This window comes from Bubalus kerabau, chromosome 23, assembly GCF_029407905.1.
Source record: "Bubalus kerabau isolate K-KA32 ecotype Philippines breed swamp buffalo chromosome 23, PCC_UOA_SB_1v2, whole genome shotgun sequence".
In the NCBI taxonomy this organism is placed as follows: domain Eukaryota; kingdom Metazoa; phylum Chordata; class Mammalia; order Artiodactyla; family Bovidae; genus Bubalus; species Bubalus kerabau.
Window position 1 is genome coordinate 10,661,679 of NC_073646.1, and position 12,730 is coordinate 10,674,408.

At 50.8% G+C, this 12,730-nt stretch overlaps 1 protein-coding gene across 6 annotated transcripts in view; it reads left to right on the forward strand.

The window, feature by feature from the left end:
* Positions 1-12,730, forward strand: part of CLEC16A (C-type lectin domain containing 16A) — a 231,838-nt gene that overhangs the window by 50,800 nt on the left and 168,308 nt on the right. The window lies entirely within an intron of this gene.

Sequence of the window (12,730 nt, forward strand, 5' to 3'; positions counted from 1 at the left end):
GGACAGGGAAGCCTGGCGTGCTGTAGTCCATGCGGTCGCTAAAGAGTCAAACACGACTATGCAACTGAATAACAGAGTGTTTATTCCAAAGCCTAGCACACATCAGGGCCCAACTAGCAGATGCTAGCTTCATAGTGGTCTGAGTTCCTGAGGCTTCAGAACAGCCCCGCGTCTGCTACCTCCCTTGTTGGGATGATTAACACAGAGGCATACTCAGTGCTCCCCAAAGGGAGGAGCCCTGTGACGGGACACACGGCACAGAGGGTCAGGTGTTGGCGACGATGACGATGATGACAGCAGCGATGATGGCTCGGTTTGGAGCGTCGCCGAGTAGTGTTAGTGTTTGAGCCTCTGCATGCAGCTGGGCCTGCAGCTCAGCTGGCCCTGGGTCCCTCTCTGGAAAGTGCGAAAGGACTCAGTTCAGTTCAGTTCAGTTGCTCAGTCGTGTCCGACTCTTTGCAACCCCATGGACTGCAGCACACCAGGCCTCCCTGTCCATCACCAACTCCTGGAGTTCACTCAAACTCATGTCCATTGAGTCGGTGATACCATCCAGCCATCTCATCCTCTGTCGTCCCCTTCTCCTCCTGCCCCCAATCCCTCCCAGCATCAGAGTCCTTTCCAATGAGTCAACTCTTCGCATGAGGTGGCCAAAGTACTGGAGTTTCAGCTTTAGCATCATTCCCTCCAAAGAAATCCCAGGGCTGATCTCCTTCAGAATGGACTGGTTGGATCTCCTTGCAGTCCAAGGGACTCTCAAGAGTCTTCTCCAACACCACAGTTCAAAAGCATCAATTCTTCAGCACTCAGCCTTCTTCACAGTCCAACTCTCACATCCATACATGACCACAGGAAAACCATAGCCTTGACTAGACGAACCTTTGTTGGCAAAGTAATGTCTCTGCTTTTGAATATGCTATCTAGGTTGGTCTTAACTTTCCTTCCAAGGAGTAGGCATCTTTTAATTTCATGGCTGCAGTCACCATCTGCAGTGATTTTGGAGCCCCGAAAAATAAAGTCTGACACTGTTTCCACTGTTTCCCCATCTATTTCCCATGAAGTGGTGGGACCGGATGCCATGATCTTTGTTTTCTGAATGTTGAGCTTTAAGCCAACTTTTTCACTCTCCACTTTCACTTTCATCAAGAGACTTTTGAGTTCCTCTTCACTTTCTGCCATAAGGGTGGTGTCATCTGCATATCTGCGGTTATTGATCTTTCTCCCAGCAATCTTGATTCCAGCTTGTGTTTCTTCCAGTCCAGCGTTTCTCATGATGTACTCTGCATATAAGTTAAATAAACAGGGTGACAATATACAGCGTTGATGAACTCCTTTTCCTATTTGGAACCAGTCTGTTGTTCCATGTCCAGTTCTAACTCTTGCTTCCTGACCTGCATATAGGTTTCTCAAGAGGCAGGTCAGGTGGTCTGGTATTCCCATCTCTCAGAATTTTCCACAGTTTATTGTGATCCACACAGTCAAAGGCTTTGGCATAGTCAGTAAAGCAGTAGATGTTTTTCTGGAACTCTCTTGCTTTTTCCACGATCCAGCGGATGTTGGCAATATGATCTCTGGTTCCTCTGCCTTTTCTAAAACCAGCTTGAACATGTGGAAGTTCATGGTTCACATATTGCTAAAGCGGAGGGACTGACTGGCACTAAATTCACGTGCTTGACTGGCACTGAATTCAGAGTGGGAACAGAATTCTGGGGCACAAGAGGCTGGTTTATCCCCAAATGAGAGTGTCCGCCATCCCTCAGTAGGCACCAGTTCAGCCAGTTGGGACGGTCTCCAGATGATTCTCGGGGGATCCAGAAAGGCGAGCACACACCTGAAGTGCTGGCCGCCAGTTCTCCACGTGGTACCCGTCCACCCTGGGAGCTGGGCCCTCTGCTGGCAGAAAGCTCCGCCGGGATGTGGCTCGTGGAGCCTGATGCTGAGGAAGCAGCGGCTGGGCTTCTCTGGCTTGTGTGTTTGCAGGAGCAGAGCGTCCCTTCATCACTGGCTTGGCTCACTGCTGGCTCACTGCTGTACAGCTGGCCTTCCAACCCAGGCTTGAATCAGAGGGCAATGGAGCCCCCACCGGGGACTGAATGCATCCAGTGGAAGAGCCCCCTGCAGCTGGGATTGCAGTTCCCCTGCATCTTTCAGTGCCCCTGACCTTACCTGTGACCTCCGTGGCAACCGATGCTGGTACCAGAGCACGCACATTCTTCCTGAAAATGATCGGCTTCTGGGAGGGTGGATTGGAACACCAAAGGGAAAAAATAGACTGATATATGTATAAATCAAGGGCCTTAGCTGGCACAGTTGCAAGCACTTACACAAAGAACTGGACTCTCGTGCATTCTCCCTTTTGGTGGGTCTGCCGTGGTCTAGCCCGTCATCCCTTGATAGAATTACTGCTCCCAGGTGCATCTGCTGCCTGCAGGGTCCTGCGTGTGGCAGCGCTAACTCGTTGGCGAGGGGATGTGACAGAAGCAGAGAAAATCCAGGGTGCAGCATGTCCCACGTAGGACCCGTCACCTCTCCCTTCTTTCCTGTGAGAGCAGAGGCTGCTCAACTGTCCGAAGCCCCGTGGCATGGAGGCTCTTGGAGATGTGGCCTGCAGCCACGTGGGTGACTGACCTGAGGGGCTAAGTACTGCTCCAGGGAGCAGAGAAGGGATGGCCATGGCCTGGAGGAGCTGACAAACAAGGCAGAACACTGTGGGCAGAGCGGGGGTGGAGGGGGCATGGAGGAGGCTCTGTGACTCAGCCCTGAGCTAGCTCTCCTGTCTGCCTGGCAGCATGCCCCAGAACGGGCTGGGGTGGCCACCAGGCTGGACATGGCTCAGAGGGATGAGGCAGTACCAACACCCAGCTGAATGGAGACCTCCCGTAGTCTGCATTTTTTCCAGATTTCAGCTGAAATCAGGAAAATAGTGGGTGGGACAGGAAGAGGAGGTTACCTCCCACTTCTGTGCCCTGGGGCTTCGTGTTTATCAGCAGTCAAGTCCCTTTGGGCATTTGAGTTTTTTAACTAGATTCTGAGCTCCTTGAAGCTGGATTCAAGTTGTTTATTCATCCATTCAAAACATAATTACTGGGTGTGTGCCAGCTACTGTTCTAGGCACTGGAGAGACACCAGGAACAAAACAAAGACCCCCTAACCTCCAGCAGCTTCTCTTGTCGCGGGAGGAGAGCGGAGCCATGAGCTAAAGTGCACAGCAGGGCAGGGAAGGTTCTGGCGAGCCCCTTGGACAGCAAGATCGGGGATCAACCCTCAGTACTCACGGGAGGGCTGGAGCTGAAGCTCCAGTACTTTGGCCATCTGATGTAAAGAGCCAACCCATTGGAAAAGACCCTGATTCTGGGAAAGACTGAAGGCAGGAGAAGAAGGGGGCAGCAGAAGATGAGATGGTTGGATGGCATCACTGATGTGAGTTTGAATAAGCTCTGGGAGATGGTGAAGGACAGGGAAGCCTGGTGTGCTGTGGTCTGCGGGGTCTCAGTTGGACACCACTGAGGGACTGAACAACAACAAAGAGCGTCTTCGGATGTGAGACAAGCTCAAGAAAAGCAGCTGCAGTGAAGCAGAGAAGGGAGGGGATGCGCTCTGGGGCTGGGGGCGCACCTCTCCTTAGGGTAGCCTCAAAGGGAAGGCGACAGGGGAGCACAGATTTTAAGGAAATGAGGGAGTGGGCCATGTAGAAGTCTGGAGGAAGAGCTTTTGGGCCAGAAAGCACAGCCAGCGCAAAGGCCCTGAGGCAGGAGTGTGCCTGGAGTGTCAGGAACAGCAGAGAGCAGCATGGTGAGGCAGAGTGTGATGGGGGTGAGGTGTGGGGTGGGGAATGACGGTCCGAAGCAGATGCACCTTTCAAGCCATTGGAGCACTCGGGAGTTTACACTGAGGGAAGTGGGAGCATCCTAACCTGGGAGTCCGTGGTGTTTAGCATGGTTCCTGCAGGAAACTTCAGTTATCTTGAAATAACCCATCTCAACAGGGACGCAAGCACCACATCTCTCATGAGCAAGGAAATTCCATCCTGGTCAGTGCCAGAGTCCTCCATCCAGGAAACTGGGTTTTGCTGGGGTGGGGATGTATGTGCTTCATTTGCATGGAGGCTGGAGGGCTGCGTGTTGATGAGAACAAGGCCCCCTGGTCACTTCCCCCTCTGCGTGCTCAGCAGTTTGTCAACAGGCAATTGCAGGCGTCCAGCCTCAAGTCCCCAGGCTGCTTCTGCTTCCGGCTCTTCTGCCACTATCTGCAGTGATGGTCTCCAGTTTAGCATGAGATTAGGGTTCTGGGCCAAATGTTTCAGGTCACTGAGAGTCACCACTATTTCACAATTCATTATTTTTTTTAACAGAACAAGATGCAGTCAAATATTCTTCCTAAAGAAATAGCAGCCAAGTGCTTGGTTTATCACTGTTTCACCAGATGATAAGATATTTTATTTTGCATGAGTGTTGAACATGCCTCTTTAATCATAAATATTTTGGGATTAATATCTTTGGATTAATTCACGCTACAAGCATTTATTAGCTCTTCATGGAGTGCCAGACGCAGTATCAGAGGGCCAGACTAGGCAGTGCTTGGTTGAGAGGGACAGAGAAGTTGGTCAGGGTAGGGGGCCAGGGGATGGGCAGCACCCCGAGGCTGCTTTCTAAGTAGTCCCAGCACCATCTCAACATGACCGGCTGGTTCCCACAGAGGCCAACGCTGTGTGTGTGTGTGTGTGTGTGTGTGTGTGTGTGTGTGTGTGTGTGTGTGCGTGTGCGTGCGCACGCGCGTGTAGCATGAGGCCTCTGAGCTCCAATTCCAGACAAATAGGCCCTGTTTTGGGTGATGCCTCGGCTGCTGAGACACTCGCTGATAATTGGTCAACGGTGGGGAAGAAAGCCAGGCTCCTCTGTTAATGGAAGTGGCCTGTTAGCTCTTCATGTTTCGCCCGCCTCGGGTTTTCTTTTCCCCATTAAGCTCGGCCGTGCCGCTCAGAAGCCCTGCTGACGTCTCCACAGTTGTACATCCTGGACGCGTGTGGGCTTTGGCTCAGCAGCCCACGTCACTCAGGGTTTGGCATGTAACACACACCCATACATCACCCCGGAGTTGATTCTATCTGATGTTTGCTCACGGATCACCTCATTTTGGAATGAGTGTAGGGCTGCTTGGTGGTGATTAGCGACCCTGCTTCCTATGCAGCTGGTTGCAAAGCCACGTGCTGTTGGTTACGGTGGGCATAAACCTGAGTCACCGTGAACTCCCCCGACCCTACCCACTATGACATCTGGAGCTCTGTGCATCTGAGATAAAAATGGGAAAAATTGCACATTGTGTGGCTTCCCTGGTGGCTCAGAAGTAAAGAATCCGCCTGCCAGTGCAAGAGACCCGGGAGATGTGGGTTCGATCCCTGGGTCAGGAAGATCCTCTGGAGAAGAAAATGGCAACCCACTCCAGTACTCTTGCCTGGAGCCTGGTGGGCTACAGTTAATGGGGTCACAAAGAGTTGGGCATGACTGAGCGACTAAGCACACGCATCCCTAATGCCCGTTGGGTCAGAGGGCCACCTGAAAAGTGATGTGATGTGTGGACTGTCCCAGGCAGGGCTGCCTGCTCCTCTGGACAGTGTGACTCGGGCACGGCAGGGTCTTTACACCCACCTTTTGAGAGGCTGGCCCCACACGGGGAGACTCTCCCGGTGCTTGTGGGTGGGGCTGGACGCTTGAGCTTGGCAGCAGAATAGTTGAGCATTTGATGGGGGGCGGTGCTGAAGCTACACTTCCTGGGTGCAAACCCTGGCGTTGCCTCTCAGGTGGCCTGGGGCAAACCCCTCCCCTCAGCAGCCCCCTCCCCACCTGTGTTATTTGGAGGATAAAGGAGTCCATCGATACATGTCAAGTGCCCAGAGCATCGCTGGGCACGCTTTCTATGCTCACCGGGTGTTAGTAATGGTTATTATTACCTGAAAAAAAAAAAAAGAAATAAGAAAGTGTGCTGCTACCCCTGGGAACCTCACAAGAGCCCTGCAGGAAAAGTGTCAACATGAGGCTCATTTGATGCATGTGGAAGCTGAGGCCCAAAGGGGAGAAGGCCGCGGGTAGGGTGTGTGGGCCAGCGGGCGGGGCTCCGACCACTCCAGTGCCCCGTGGATCTCAGCCTGCCTTTGTGCTGAATATCCCGCAGGCCCAGCCCCCGAGGCTGGAGGCCTAGGAGGGGCCCAGGAGCTCTTTGGGGTGCTGAGTCTCAGCCACTCACAAACCAGGAAGCCAGCAAACAGAAAGTTACCAGTTTGATTGGTTTTGAAAAAGCTAGACCCCCCTCCCCTACCAGCTCTCCCATCCAAATGATCTATTTGCCAGGAGGTGGAAGGTGAATAAGTATCTCGAGAGCGCCTCTTTGTGGCAGAGGTCGGGCCGGCATCTTTGTGTTCAGCATCTCGATTCAGCCCGATGGCGGCATGTGATGGAGCTGCTGCTGTCCCTGTTTTTCAGACACAGGAACTGAGGCTTGTTGGGTGAGGCTCACTCGGCCAACAAGCGGGTTTGAGATCTGGGCTCAGGTCTGCCCTCATGTTTCATGGGGTTTTTTCTTAGTCCTCATGACCTGTCTCCTTTTTTGGGGGGAAAATCTGTCTCCTGGTTCCCAAGTCCCTTAGCAGAGCTGTTTGAACAGAAGGATGCTAGTTGCTTCCTCAGAAGGTGAGCGGCCTAGGCCCGGGAGAGCCTGGGGGTCCCTCTTGCAGCTTGACCACGATAACTGCTCCCACAGATCCAGACAGAATTCTAGGCCATGTCGCCCGGCCTTTCGCTGACCTGCGCCTTCAGCGTCCAGCCCCTTTGCCTCGCCTTCCTTCTCAGTCAGATTTCTTCCCTGGCCTGCCTCTTGCCCCCGTGCTGCCTCCTCCCCTCCTCCGTCACTGAGGAGCCCCAGAACACCCGCTCAGCAGCTTGTCTGTGCCGGGGTGGGGCCCCGACACCTGTTCCCAGGACGTGAGCATCGTGAACGCCTTCCTATGAACTGCTAGCTGGAGAGGCCATCGCTGGCCCAGCAGACTGTGCCCCCGGGCACTGTCACCGTCACCGGCACACCAGCTCCAGGTGGCCCTGGCCTTGACAGAAATAAAGGTGACTGCCCGGAGCTCGGAGCCGCCCTGCCCAACGTTCTCGTCTGCTCCCGAGCGCTCCAGTAAACTGCTAACACTCAAGCCTCGGACTAGCCATTTCCTTCCCCACAAAGGCCTCTCCAGGACCCCCCCACCCCGCCCACCTGCCCCTGTCCTGGCGCGGTTCCCCACCGCTTCCTCCGTGCCCCCAGTGTGCTCTGCACTCTGTTTTGTGTCTGTCCTTGTGTCACGCACAGCAACACATCACAACTCCGTGCTGGACTGTGAGATCCTAGCCCAGCACCCGGGCTTTCGTCAGGGCTTAACTCCGCTGGAGACTGCCGCCAAGCCAGCTCCCCACATCATCTAATTTGCTCCTCACTTGTATTTAGGGCATTGCGACAGTCTGAATTCACTGGAAATCCTCTCGGTAAACAGTTTTTAAATTGAGAAATAACATGAGTAAAGTGCATAAAAGTGCAGTGATCTTTGCTGTACTGCTTGATGGCTTTGGACCAGTGGTTACATTCATGTGTACAGGTGCCCCTCGCTTCTGGAAAGTTTGCCTCTCTCTAACCCAAGTCCTCACTACAAAAGACTGAAAGAAGCCCAAAGAGGCTTTTTACTTTTAGACAAAAGGTGAAAAGGGAAAATAAGGTGCACACTGGCTGGTTCTGCTGCAGCTGTTGAGCGGCAGCGCACCTCCCGAGCAGCCCCACCACCGTCGGCACCTGGGGGTCGAGGCCCGGAGCTTTGAGCTGCGTCTGAGCATCCGTGCTGCATCCCCGTTTAGTCTGTGTGCCTGTCAGCAAGGTGTGTCCTAAGGTAATCGCTTCATCCTGGCTTACGGAAGGTCTCGTAGGACTGCTCTACTTTGAGATCGTGGGGGAAGCTTGTGATTCAGGTCAAGAGAAAAAAGCCTCTGACGTCCCCTGCAGCTCCTTCTTAGTCTATAACCAGCACCCCCACCCCCACCCCTGCCACCAGCGAATCACCTTTCTGATTTCCAGAGGTGCCTTTTTTAAAGTTTTTTTTTTTATTCAATTGTGAAATACCTACAGCAAGTACATTTACGATGGATGAACCGTTTTTAAGTATATGAGTTGGTGGCATTAGGTACATTCTTTAAAGGCATTCTTTACATTTTAATGGCACTGCCAAACAACTGAATGATACAAAAGCGACTACAGTAGAAAGTGAAAGTCCCCCCGACCTCAGTGTCTTCCTGAAAAGGAACCACCGTTTTCAGTTTGTGTATCCTTCCAGACCTTGCTCTGGGTACCGTCATTGGTCAATATCTGTCAGCTCAGGAAAACCTGGTGTGTATGTACATGTTTTGAGTCGACAGTTTTTTAACTGTAAATGGAATCCTTGATTGGTGGATCACACGGGGTCTTTCTGGTGTGGTGCGCGTTGGGCTCTTTCTGGCGCCGGGTGTGTTGGGGCCTTTCTAAGGGGCACACACAGACCTAGTGTGCCCTCTGTGGCATCAGTGATTCTGCCTCTCCTTCTCCACTCAGCTGCAGGCCTTGCAGGTTTCAGTCCTTACTCCTCACCCTCTCGCTGTCCTTGCAGACCCTGTTCTCAGATCCCACAGCTCCTGAGAGGCCTTAGTTATCACTGACCCCTGGGGGAGTCGCTTTTCTCCAGTATTTAACTTTGAAACAAGGACCAAAGGTCGGAGGCAGGCAGGTTGGTGGAAGGTGTCATTAACCAGCAGGTGGGGGCAGATGCTGTCAGGAGGACTTAGACCTCTAGGTCACCCTTGAAGTCACATCTCTGGCCTTCAGCTGCTTCTGACCCTAGATGCCAGCCTAAACGTGCAGCCACGGAGCCCACAGCCCCCATGCTGCATCCCCCACTCAGGTACAGGCAGCATCTTGGAGTCATCAAGGAGGGTCCCCTGACTTCACTCCTTCTGTTGCTTGGGTTCCACAGCCCTGTGAGGTGAGCCCTGGGTGGGTGAAACCTGAGCCTTTGGGAAATGTAGACCTTGTATGCCTGAGGCTTGTCTCTGAGACATGCATGCTGTGCTTTCTTTACGGGAAGATAAACCCAAAGGCCTTCTGATTTTTGACTCTGAAGGGGGCTTTCCCATTTCTTCTGGTTGGTCCCATGGTGCTGGCTCTTCCACTAAGTTCAGCTACTGAGGTCTTAGGCTCCTTTCTTCATCCACCCTCACCCACCCACCCCAAACTTTCTTGTTTTCTTCTTGATCTCTCCGTCACGTTGGATGTAGTTGCCACCATTCAGCAACCCGTCAAGCCTTGCTCTGGTCCAGACACCTGGTTTAGGGGGAGAGCTCACTGGGGCATGAGATGGCTCTTCTCTCAGGGGCTTTCTGGGAGAAAGGTCATCTGGAGTTGTCCAGTGGAACATAAAGATTCCTGGGAGGCCTGACAGCCAGAGGCCCTTGCGAGAAACAGCAGAAATGATACCAATCCCAGCCCACACTTCCCAATCACTGTCAGCTTCTCCATGGTAATGATTGGATCTTTTATTTAAAATAATTTTACTTATTTTTGACTGCTGGGTCTTTGTTGCTGCATGGGTTTTTCTTTATGGTGTGCAGGCTTTTCATTGGGTTGGCTTCTGTTATTGTGGAGCACAGACTCTGGAGTACAGGCTCCACAGTTATGGCACACGGGCTTCATTGTTCTGTGGCATGTGGGTCTTCGCAGATCAGGGAGTGAACCTGTGTCTCCTGCATTAGCAGGCGAATTCTTTACCACTGAGCTGCCAGGGAACTCCTTATGGGATCTTGATGTTGTTAAATTATTAAGCAAAAAAAATTTAGGCTTTTTAAATATAGAAGAAAATAAAATCTACAGCTCCAATGTCCAAATGATCCCTGTTGAATATTTGCAAAAGTGAACTTGCATACATGATTAGAAATTTCAAACCAGACAGAAAGATACAGAAATGAAAACCTTTAAGTGCTTGTCCCACCTTGTTTTTTCCCCAAACAGGAAATTCTAATATATTCCTGTGCAGCTTTCCAGGAAAAGTTGTGTTTACACCATCATGAAGCTTTACCTAAAACGGAACCCTGCTCTGTTTCCAGTTCTTGCATTTTTTTTATCCAGAGGCTGTTTGTGCATCAATAGATCTAGGTATGAAAAGACCTCAGTCTTTTTATATCCACGTGGATTCCCACTTTATAGACAGACCATAATTACCCAACCAATCCCCTTTTGATGGACATTTAGGTTATTTCCAGCTACTTACTGGGTAGGTTGTGTTTTAAAGGTTTGAAATTTCCCTAGTAAGCATTCTTCCCCCTCTTCCCTCCTCAACACCTGATGATCAAGAAAAACAGATCCCTTGGAAAGTTTTAAAATTCATTTTCACAGTTGATTTTTTTGTTTTTCTTTCATGAAGTCAGGAACAGGAAGGTAACTGTCTGTTGGTTGCTTGTTGCATGGCCAAGCTCTGAAGGAACTTTCTCGCTCTTTTTTTTAAAATAATATCTTTTGCTTCCAGTGACTTTTTAAAAAAATTTATTTTGGGCTGTGCTAGATCTTTGTCGCTGCGTGGGCTTTTTCTCTAGTTGCGAAGAGCAAAGTGTACTCTCTAGTTGCGGTGTGTAGGCTTCCTGTTGCAGTGTCTTCTTGGGGAGCACAGGCTCTAGTCTCGTGGACTTCGGTAGCTGCAGCACATGGGCTCAGTAGTTGTGGTTCCCGGGCTCTAGAGCACAGGCTCAGTGGTTGTGGTGCACAGGCTTATTTGCTATGTGGCATGAGGGATCTTCCTGGATCGGGGATCGAACCCGTGTCTCCTGCATTGGCAGGCAGCTTCTTTACCACTGAGCCACCCAGGAAGCCTGAAGGAGCTTTCCATCCACGATTTCCTTTAGCTCCAGGAGGCCAGAATTACTGCCCCATGGTTTAGACAAGGAGCCAGGAACTGAGGGAGGCCTCACTGCTCACGAAGGTTCCAGCTGGCGTCCACAGCACCCTGACCAGCCCTGGACCTTACGCACCGCTCCTCCTCTCCTACTGCGGCCGGTTGTCCTGGACATCTGAGTCCACCCAGAGCTCAGGGAGTGCTGTCTGCATCCGTCTGTGTGAATTTCCGCTCGCAGCTTCGGACCGAGTGGTGGTTTGCTCTGCGTGGGGTCTCACTTTTCTGTTTCTGAAAGCTTCGGTTGCATGCGGCATGCAATTCCCTGGGAGTGAGTGGTCATCAGAGGAAGCAGTCGCTTCATCTTGGGGCGCTGACCTACCAGGTCTGAGTCCTTCCAGAAAGGGTGAGGAGCATCCAGCGCTGCGTTCCTAAGTGGGCTCTGATGGATGCTGTCTGTCAAGAGGTGCGTGCCTGGAACGCTCCCGTTCTTGGCATCTGTAATGCACTATCTGGGTTTCCTGGACAGTTGAATCATGTCTCAATTTTATCTGTCGTTTTCGTGGATGAATAATCCAAAGTAGGTAAATAAAAATTAATGTCTGGATTTGGATGCTAATTTAACTTTCAATTAGGTTTTGTTTTGAGCATTATTGAAATTAATCTGCGTTCTTAGAGCACATTCCACTTATTGGCAGGGTACGGTGGCCCCCAGAAGACACAGTAGGTGGTGGTTTGGGATAAATTCAGATGGATAGATTGAATCGAGATAATGGAAAAGTTTGCTTTAAAACGTTTCTGTCTTTCAATGACAAAGTGATGTCTGGATATCACCTGGACCCTGCAGAGAGAAAAACTCTTCAATCAGAATCCTGCCCTGAACAGATGAGGGACGAGTTTTGATCCTTGCTCCCTGGACCTGGTTCATTTGCATATAAATACTATTTAAAGAGTGCTAAGCAGGGAACTGAGTTTGAGCTCCTGGTGAAGCACTATTATTTTAGAAGAGCCTGGGGCTTTGGGATTGGGCTCTCGCAGAATCGAGAGCCCAGATTCTGACTCCGCAGCCAGTAACTGTGTGATGTTGGGCAAGTCACCTAGCCCTTCTGGGCCTCATTTTCTCATCTGTAAAATGGGATTGATAATCTCAGTATCTCATGGTTGCTGTAAGGATGGAGACACAGCTGTGGTTTCCACAATGCAGGGTATGAACTCTGGTGACACACAGGTCTTTTTCTTTTCTCTTAAAAACCTTTGGACTTTTTAGGGAAAAACCTCTTCCTTGGGGGCAGATTTCCTTTGGGAATGAGCTTTAACTCATTGCTCATACCTGTTAGGCTCCCCTTCTCAAGAGAGCCAGCAATCTGGTTATATCCAACTCACCTTGCTTTTTCTTTTCTATTTTTATATTAGCAAGGCACAGTGGTGTTTCATTTCTGTTGTGATATATAGTTCCTCTTAAAATAAATATATTTAAATTGAAAGTTAACAATGACATCAGTGTGCTGTGGTTTAGACATAAATTGTGCAGATGGTAAGTGGTTTTGAATCCCAGCTCTTGTGACCTCCTGGCTGTGTGGCCTTGGGTGGGTCATGTAACATCTCTGAACTTCCATTTCCTCATCTGAGCATAACTATTATTCTCTGGGGGTTTTGTAAACTGTTAAGTGAGATAATGTAGTCAGAGCCTTTAAAACACCATCGGGCACATAGAAAGTACCACCAAAGTATTAAAAGTGTGTTTCTGACCTTTGGGAAGCGTGGAGCTGGTGTGGGTCAAGGGCACAGTGACTTCGGACT